Source organism: Rattus rattus, chromosome 1, assembly GCF_011064425.1.
Source record: "Rattus rattus isolate New Zealand chromosome 1, Rrattus_CSIRO_v1, whole genome shotgun sequence".
Taxonomy (NCBI): Eukaryota; Metazoa; Chordata; class Mammalia; order Rodentia; family Muridae; genus Rattus; species Rattus rattus.
Window position 1 is genome coordinate 46,145,345 of NC_046154.1, and position 10,254 is coordinate 46,155,598.

The 10,254-nt window shown below is 39.6% G+C and overlaps 1 protein-coding gene across 3 annotated transcripts in view; it reads left to right on the forward strand.

Annotated features, from left to right (window-relative positions):
- Positions 1 to 10,254, forward strand: part of Zfyve9 (zinc finger FYVE-type containing 9) — a 155,035-nt gene that overhangs the window by 67,884 nt on the left and 76,897 nt on the right. The gene's annotated exons all lie outside the window — the stretch shown is intronic.

Sequence of the window (10,254 nt, forward strand, 5' to 3'; positions counted from 1 at the left end):
TTAATGGGATGGTTTGAAATAAGGATGTTGTTCTTTCAACTTAGGACATATTTGTGATTTACTTTTTTGTTGTTGTTCTCTATTTTTGTTGTTGTTGTTTTTATACTTTTGAAAAAGGGTATGGCTATATAGCCGTGACTTATCTGGAGCTCCCTTTGTAGAGACCAAGCTATCCTCAAACTTGCATCTGTTTTCCTACTGTTTACTTAGTGTAATGATTACAGACGTTACAATCCCTGTGGTCAGTGGTTGATTTTATGATATTTTATAATTAAACATTAACTTACAGTGAAAATTTATCCTACACTCTTTTTTTTAAAAGATATGGTTATTTTTAATGAATGTTTGCCTTCATGTAAGTGTGTATGTGCACCTTGTTTTGCCTGGTGTCCACAGAGCTCAGAGGGAGGCATTCAGTCCCTTGGAACTAGAGTTATAAATGATTGTGAGCCACCGTGTGGGTACTGAGAATTGACCCCATCTCCTCTGCAGGATCAGTGAGTGCTCTTAACTGCTGAGCCATCTCACAAGCCTGATCCTGTACTTGTTTTTACATAGAGTTTTTCATGTACCAAATGTTCTGAAGGTTTTTATAAATACATACACATATTTTCTCCTATATGACTTTAATGCAAATATTTAAAGGCTATAGCTCTCCCCAAATTCTGTTAGGAACACAATTTTTTAATACTTATTTGTATTTGTGTGCATGTGTGTGTGTGTGTGTGTGTGTGTGTGTGTGTGTGTGTGTGTGTGTGTATGCGTGCCTGTGGGCCATGGAGACTAGAAGTGGATATTAGATTTCCTAGAACTGGAGTTACAAGTGTGTGTGAGCTGCCTGGTCTGGCTGCTGAGAACTGAACTTGGGTCCTCTGGAAGAGCAATAGACACTTAGGGTAATCACTCTTCTAGCCGCCACAATCTGTTTTTTAGTAAGAACTATAAATATGGAGAAAAGATTTTATTTTTTTAAAGAATGTGATCCTTTATGTGAGATTTAGATTTAAATCTTAACTTTGTTTCTATTAATTATGTAATTTACTAATCCTTAGTTTTATAATATATAACAAAAAAAGCTAGTTTAAATACAAAACTAGTATAAATAGTTTTCATTGGGCTATTGTGAAGATCATGAGGTTACAGAAATAACAGTAAGTTTCAATAGTTTATCTCTACATCCTTTCTCATTTGATTTATCTGGTTTTATGCTTTTAACATCAACAAAAAGAATATCTAAACCTTGGTGATTTAGACAGATTCAACACAATTTCACATAAGAAGCTATAAGACACAAGTTTGTTTGCTGCAGTCAGGAATATGGAAGATCTCTTGATCTTCTCATGGTATTGCATTAGTAGTTGAACTCCATCAAGTTCAATTGGGCAACTTCCTAAGGGAAAAGAAACTGGCTGAGGGTCAAACAGGACTTCTTAACTAGCTTCTTACTGTGGGGAAAAGAATCCTAACATCTTCCATCAATTCATTGACCAGTTATGGGCAGTGGGTCTTATATAAGTTACTGGATTAAACATGATTAGCTTAATCATTACTTATTTCCTTGGTCTTAGCATAGCATAGCCTGAACAACAATTTGTTAACAGATAAAGGGGGAGGATAAATTATGTGTGGGCAGTTAGGAAGAATTACTTGGGGATGGGGAGATGACTCAGTAAGTAAAATGCTTACTGTGTGAGCCACCGTGACATAAGTGTGGCCTCCAGCACTCATGAGGAAGAAAATAAAGAAGGAAGGGAGGAGAAAGAAAGAAGCCTGACATGGGGGAGCATACCTATAATCTCAGTGTTGGGAAGACAGAACTAGGATAATCTCTGAGGCTTGCTGCCATCCAGTCTAGCTCTGTCAGTGAGCTCCAGGTTCAGTGAAAAGACCCTCTCTCAAAAGAAAAAGATGAATGATTGAGGAAGGCATTTGACATCATCCCTTGCTGCTGTACACACATGCTCACATACACACCCACATACATACATATATACATAATACATACATGCTTACATACACACCCACATGCACACATGCACACACATCCACTTTCACATATGCAGGTGTGAATATACACAAAAGGAAGATGTCTTCATCAGGGTTTCTATTCCTGTGCAAACATCATGACCAAGAAGCAAGTTGGGGAGGAAAGGGTTTATTCAGCTTATACATTCACATTGCTGTTCATCACCAAAGGAAGTCAGGACTGGAACTCACACAGGGAAGGAAGCAGTAACTGATGCAGAGGCCATGGAGGAATGTTACTTACTGGCTTACTTCCCCTAGCTTGCTCAGCTTGCTCTCTTATAGAACCCAAGACCACCAGGGATGTCACCACCCACAGTGGGCTGGGTCCTCCCCACTTGATCACTAGTTGAAAAAAATGCCTTGCAGCTGGGTCTCATGAAAGTGTTTCCTCAACTGAGGCTCCTTTTTCTAGGATAACTCCAGCTTGTGTCAAGTTAACACACAAAACCAGCCAGTTCAGAAGGATTACTAGAAGGTAACTAAATCAGTGACAGGGTGACGTGGGAAGCAAAAAGAAGTTCAAGTTGAGAGTGATAGAGGAAGACACCAGAAGTTTTCCATTGACCTCTGTGTCCAAACTTGCATCCTCACTTGAATGCAACACCACACACACACACACACACACAGAGTATATATAACTTTTGGAATTATAAAGTATGTAAGAAAAAGCATTGCCTGGGAAAATTAATAGTAATAAAAGTAAAATAAATTTATCAGAAGAATAGGTTAAGATTAAAAATACATCTGAATATAGAAATATAGAAAGAGTTAGTAGGAAATTGTGAGAAGTTACTCAGCACAATATAGGACTTACATCAGTCCTTCCTAAATAGATAATCGTTAGATAGAATATAAAATAATTCTGCTTGTGTATTAGTCTTCATGATGGTGACCAAGAATTTGAGAGAAACAGTTCATCATGCTTTCAGAGGGCTTAGACCATGGTCGGCTGGCTCCATTACTTTGAGCCTGAGGCAAGGCTGAACTTCATGGTGGCAGGACTGTGTGGAGAAGGAGGCTATATCATGGCAGATTGGAAGCAGAACATGAAGGCCCAGAAGATCAGGTCTAGTGTTCAAAGGCTCTGATGTGCTTCCTCTAGCTAGGCCCTATCTCTTAAAGTTTCTACCACCTCTCGAATTGGTGGTACTATCTGGGGACAGATATTTAGTGCATGAGCTTAAGTGGGACATTTAAACCACATCAGCTAGGCTTTGGGAAAGCAATGAAATGTAGCTGTATTTGTGTAGGTTTTACTTTGCTTCTTTTGAATTCCAGAGTACTAAAAGAATGTCCTAATTACTTTTGTTGCTGTGATAAAACACGATGACCAAGGCAACTTACAGAAGAAAAGGTATATTTGACTTATGGTTCCAGAGGGATAAGAGTTCGTGATGGCAGCATGGAGACAGCAGGAGACAGGCAGCTGGAGCAGCACATCTCCAGCTGTAGACAGGAAGCAGAGAATGCAGACTCGAATGGCCTAAGTCTTTAAGGTCTCAAAACTATCCCCAGTGACACACTTCCTCCAGCAAGTTCACAACTCCTAAACCTCCCCAAACAGGGCCACCAACTGAGGACCGAACGTCCAGATGCCCAAGACAATTGGGGAAATTTAGAATTCATACACCACAGTGTGGATACCAAGTGTCTTAGGGTTTCTATTGCTGTGGTGAAACACCATGACCATAAGCAACTTGGGGAAGAAAGGATTTCTTTCACACTTCCACATCACAGTCCATCATTCAGGAAATTCAGTGCAGAAACTCAGAAGAGCAGGAACCTGGAGGCAGGAATTGACATAGAGGCCATGGAAGAATGCTGCTTACTGACTTACTCCTCATGGCTTGCTCTTCCTGCTTTCCTTATAGCACCAAGGATTACCGGCCCAGGAAGGCACCACCCACAGTGAGCTGGGCTCTCCCACATTTATCACCAATCAAGTATAACTCAAACTAAATGAATTTTTAATTTACTTATTGGTAGCTTGACTGGATAAGAGAAAGCCACAGTAGGACTATGTATGTAGATACTATGTATCTTGTAGCAGTAGGATACATTTTAAAAGCTCTGGATTTCCTGTTCCCTTTTCTGTAGAAATTGTCAAGTCTAAAAGAACTGGTGTGAACCTCTGTGCCTGGGGAGTTGGGGTTGGGGCTTGTTATATGGCTCAGCAGGAGGAAGGTGTTTGCTGCCAAACCTGATAACCCGAGTTTGATCTCCAGAACTCACATGGTGGGGAGGATGTACCTCTACAAGTTTTCTGCTGACTACCTCACTTGCACTGGGTCGTGCACATGCCCTCTCCCTCAATAAAGTAAAAATAAGTATACATGTATATGGAAAGGGAGCAAAGATTTTTGCTGTATGCTGACCACAGAGTTCACAGATTAGCTGAGATCACTCAGTGGGAAGAATACTTAAATACTTGAGTGTACTTTCTGGAAGCCATCCTGTTAACAGAAATGCTGTAAGCTGTGTCAGTGAAGAGGGCTACCATTTAAGTTTTACTTTGTAATAAGCTTCCATTTATGGTCAGTTTGTCATACTAGCTTCTTAATCAGGGTTTATATAAGGCATTCATAATCCCCATTACTTATATCAAAAAATAGCTGGGTGATACGTACAGTGTCAAAGTAGCATGTTGAAACATGATCTAGATTAATTTTTAATCTGACTCTAGACAGGTTTCCTTCTCAGACATTTGAATTTATAGATACTTGAAAGATTGAACATTTATAAATGTAGTTATAAATTACCATATCTTCTGTATGTGTCTGAAATGACAGCCAGTTTTTTATTTTATGCATTTATTCTCCTAAATTTTATTTATGAATTCATACAAAATATTTTATATCAGTGTGTTTTAAATCTCATCTTCCTCCTCTTCATCCTGGTTAATCTGAAAGTCGTGTAATTTATAACCATATTACTAACAGCTACAAGTAAACAGTCATATAGATTATTCATCATCACCAAAATATTTTTACTCATTGATTGATTGATTGATTGATCCATTTTTGTTGTTTTGAGACACGGTCTCTTTATGTAGCTCTGGCTGTCTGGGAACTCACTGTGGAGACCAGACTGGGCTTGAACCACACAAAATCCACCTACCTTTACTTCCCAAGTACTGAGATTAAAGGTAAGCACCACTTTGTCCAGCGGGAAAAGGCACTGTAGAAGTTTCAATGGTCCTGCTCCTGTTGCTTTCAGTGGTTAAAACCTGGCCACCAACACTCTCCTGGAAGAACTGTTCAAAATGGCTCCATTCACGATTGCCATCCAAAGAATGGGTGCAGCCGAAGGTGGACTTAAAACCTCTTTCCTTGTTTTCTTCCTTCCTTTTTTGCTTCCTTCTTTCTTTCCATCATTTCATTCTTTGAGACATAGTTTCTCTGTTTAGCAGTGCTGTTTTGGAACTCTGTAGACCAGGCTGGCTTCAAACTCAGAGATCCACCTGCCTCTGCCTCCTGAGTGCTGGGATTAAAGGCTTGCGCCACCACCTGGCTGCCACAGCATTTTCACAGATGCCAGGATAGCAGAAAGACTGATCATGTGTCTTTAATTTGAATTAGTATTTTATAATAAAGTATATTCAAGAGGGGTCTGAAGGATACTGCATAGAAGAAGGGCCTTTGGGGCATGCATATGTAATATCTTTAAGGAAGTAGTTACTACTTTCACTTTCTTAACATATCTTTAGTTATAACAAATTCATTTTGCCATTTTACTTTGGTCTGGTGTTTTTGTAGTTATAAAACAAAATTTTCATATTACAAATTTTTGCTCTTCTTGGGTAAGGGAAGCAACTGCTGTTTACATCCAAAGGGTATTACTAGTCAGTGACCAAACCATTTGTATGAGGGTATAGGGATTACTGGTCATCAACCATGCTATTTGTGTCAAAGACTGTTTATATGTTTGTAGTCATATGTCTCAAAGAGGTCTCTCCAACATGGGAGAAAAGATGTTCCTTGGAGTGGAGCCCACCGTTTGTACCAGAGGAAGCTGACACACTCATATATTCTAAATGACACCTGGGAATCGGCTGGCTGGCAGTGGCCCCGTCCACTCACTACCTTTCTTCCTGCCTAGCTTTTCATCACTGATTCCCAAATCTTAGTTCCCTTGGCCATGACCTTCTACCCTCTTCCCTCCCGGTTTCCCTACCCAAGAACTTCCTACACGTAGAGTCTTTCTCCCACAACTATTTAATTTAGTTCTTTTCCACAATGTATCATGTCTTGAAAATGGTACCTGTGCTATCTTGACACTTGCAGTATAATACCTACATACCCTATCTTCAGACTCCATACAACCTATCATGTCAACCTTGATTGCTTTCTCTGACACATCCTTTAAAGAAGTCCAGGAGTGTAGCCTCGTTTCCATATTCAAGAACTCCAGAGACAGATTTTACAAGGTTACAAATTTAGCAGCTCAAAAAAATTTCTAAACCCGAAGTTTCCTTTCTTTCTCCTTCCTCATTGTTAATTCATAAAAACATCGGGCATCTTCCAGATTCCACTGAGAATGCATAGTTGCTGGTAGTGCAAATTGACCTGAGGCCCCTACAGCGAAGAAAGAAGGAGCAGGAGGAAGAAGGGGAAGAGGAGGAAGAGGAAGAGGAAGAGGAAGAGGAAGAAGAACCGGAGGAGGAAGGGAGGAGGAGGAGGAAGGAGAAGAAGGAGGAGGAGAAGAAGAACCAGAGGAGGAGGAGGAGGAGGAGAAGAAGGAGGAGGAGAAGAGGAGGAGGAGGAGGAGGAGGAAGGAGGAGAAGGAGGAGGAGGAGGAGGAGGAGGAGGAGGAGGAGGTGGGGGTGAAGGTGAAGAGGAGGTGGTGGTGAAGGAGAAGAAGGTGAAGGTGAAGAAGATGAAGAAGAAAGCTAGCTAGCATGGATGAGAAAGAAGCCAGGCCTTGGATGGGGACTGAAATGAAAAGTGATTCAAAAGCTGTGTCTGAAAGGCGTGGTCCAGATGTCACAATTAAGGTCATTATGGTCCTAAGAATCATTCTGTCTATCCCAACTGTAGAAATGGATTTAGCTGTGGGTCCCAGAAAACAATGAGTGTTTAACTTCATGAAATTGTTTTATCTAGTCCCGTGAATGGTAAGTTTTTGAAAAGAATAGCCAAACAGTGGAAAAAGCTTGTGGTAGCCAGGCAGTGGCTGCACATGTCTTTAATCCAGCACTCAGGAGGCAGAAGCAGGTGCCTGGCCCTTTATGTGGTTGCTGAGGCTTGGTGCTCAAGTCCTTATATTTGTGTGGCACGTACTTTACCAGCGGAAACACACTTACACTTGATGTTTAAAAAACAAAAGAAAAACAGGCCCAGGCAGTAGAGGCACACTTCTGTAATCCCAGCACTCAGGAGGCAGAAACAGGAAGATCTCTGAGCTTGAGGCCATCTTAGTCTATAGAATGAGTTCTGGAATAACCAGGGCTACACAGAGAAACCACCAAAAAAATCAAATCAAACAAACCTAATAAACAAACAAAAAATCAAAACCAAACAAAAAAAGATATATCTGGCCCACCTCTACATATACCCAGGTCATCTTGATCATTTTAAAGATATTAATAAACTTTTTTCAGAGCAGAAAAATTGAACACAAAGTACATTTTGCGAATTCTACCTTTCTCTAGTTTAACCCATTAACAACTTTCATTATGTATTACATTTCAAAATCAAGACATTATTTTTTGCTAAAATCTTATGAACGAATTATGTAGGGCTCCAGTTTACATTACTGTTTACTTTGTAGCAGGCTTTAATAAATATTTTATCACAATGTCATCCAGCACGATTAGGGTATCCTAAAAGACCCCTGTACTGCTCATTCATCTATCTCAAACTCCCTGTCCCTGCCCCTGATCTTATTATTGCTTTTGTAAGTGTACTTCTGCAGAATATATCTTGTAGTTGAAATTGCACAGTATGTTAGTTCAAACTGGTTTCTTTAACGTAGAAGTATGCAGTAGCAGACTGGACATAGTTCAGCAGTATAGCACTTGCTGCACTCCTGCAAGACCCTGATTCAAATGCATTCAGGCTTTATTGTGTCTTTTCGTGGCCTAATAGGAAGTTTCTTTTTACTGCTGAGTAAGATTGTATTACATGAGTATACTACAGTTTATTGATTAAAGTTATCAGTTAAAGAATAACTTAGTTGCCTCATTTTGGGGCAATTATAGTTAGATTTTGTTTTTGTTACTGTTTTGTTTCTTTGTTGTTGGTTTTTGCTATCTTAGGAATAAAGCTGGGCTTTTGGCAAGCCTGTGTCTCTAAGCTGTAGAACTTGCCTTCTGCAATTATAAATTGACTCAGGTCTCTGAAAGAGCAGCTATCTTAACCACTCACTGGGTCATCATTCTAGCCCCTGGGAATACATTCTTTTTTTTTTTTTCTTTTAACTTTTTTTTTTTTTTTTTTGTGTTGGGGACCGAACCCAGGGCCTTCAGCTTGCTAGGAAAGAGCTCTACCACTGAGCTAAATCCCCAACCCTTCTTTTAACATTTTTAATTGGATTTTTTAAATTTATATTTCAAATGTTATCTCCTTTTTTAGTTTCCCGTCCATATCCCCCTATCCCTTCCCCTCTCCCCCTCCCCACCCCCCCACCCCTTCCCACCTCCCGGCCCTGACATTCTCCTACACTGGGTGGGGAGGGTCCAGCCTTGACAGGACCAAGGGCTTCTCCTCCCATTGGTGCCCAACAAGACCATCCTCTGTACATATGCAGCTGGAGCCATGGGTCTACATTCTTTAATGAATATGGTTATGTTCTACATCATTTTAATTCACATTTCTCACTTTTTTACTGATGATTTTTATTTGCTATTATATATTCATACTAGGGAAATTATATTTAAAAGACATTGAGTAATTTTAAATGTTCAAAAAGAATCAAAAACAACAAAGACGACATGCTACATCAACAACACATTTTGCCAAAGAATTGCTTATGTCCAGTGCAGTGATGGTTCAGGTTTGGCAAGATGAGAGCCTTGAAGATAAATAGTTAAGAGTCTGTCCTTTGGAAGGTGGTAACAGTCATTGAGAGCAATCATTTAAGCTGAGTATCTCACAGCTGCACAAGAAGTTGCCAGATAACTTAATGTAGCTGTTCGTGGTCATCAGACCACTCAGCTGGTTTAGCATTTCAAATAAACTGGAAAGATTGAAAGAGCTTGATAAGCAGATGCCTCATGAACTGATCAAAATTAAGAAAACCAAAAACTGTTTTGAGCTGTCACCATCTCTTATTCTGTGCAACAAGAAACCATTTCTTGATCAGATTGCAAGATGTGACAGAAAGTGGTTGTATAAGATAGCTCAGTCATTGGACCAAAGAGTAGCCTTTAGTTCATTCTAATTCATACTCAAAAAATGTCATAACCACTGTTTTGTGGTCTGCTGTTGATCTGAACCACTACAGCTTTCTTCCTCCCTGCAAAGCCATTACATCTGAGGGCTCTGCCAAGTGAGATGCACTGAAAATTGTAATGTCTGCAGCTGTTTTAAATCAACCAGTGGAGCCCAGTTCTTCACAACAATGCCCAACGTTTCATGTGAATTTTTCCTCTTCTCCCATATTTACTTGTGAGCTTGCCAGCTATCTTCAAGCATCTCAGAACTTTTTACAAAGAAAGCACTTTCAATAATCAGCAGGGTGCAGAAACTACTTTCCAAGAAGAGCTTGTGGAATCCAGAAGCATGGATTTTTATACTACAGTAATAAATTTACTTTTTGAAAAAATAGTTAATTGTAATAGTTCCTAGGTTGGTTAATAAAGAAGATGTGTTGGAGCTTAGTCAGGATTTAAAATTCATAATCCAAAACCACAACTCTTTAACACCAACCCAAATACTTTGATGTTTCTTCATCTGTGGTTTTTCTTACGATTCTCTGTACATATTCACTTGCTTATTTTTGTCCTCGAAGTCAGTTCTTTGGAGTTACAGATCTTTTTGATTTAGTCACTGATGTATTCTCTCAGACCTAGCACATAAGAGATGCTCATTGGTATTTGCTAAACTAAAAAGTAAATAAAGTTTTGTATGGCAGCAGTACTTTTTAAAAACATCTTTAGTTTTAGATAATGGTATCAAATTTAGATACAGGCCTGGCTGCTGAGGCCGTGGAGAGCTCATAGGCAACACCCCGCCAGCAAGCTTGAGCCTGGGGACCACAGGTAAGACAAACTTTTTTTTTTTATTC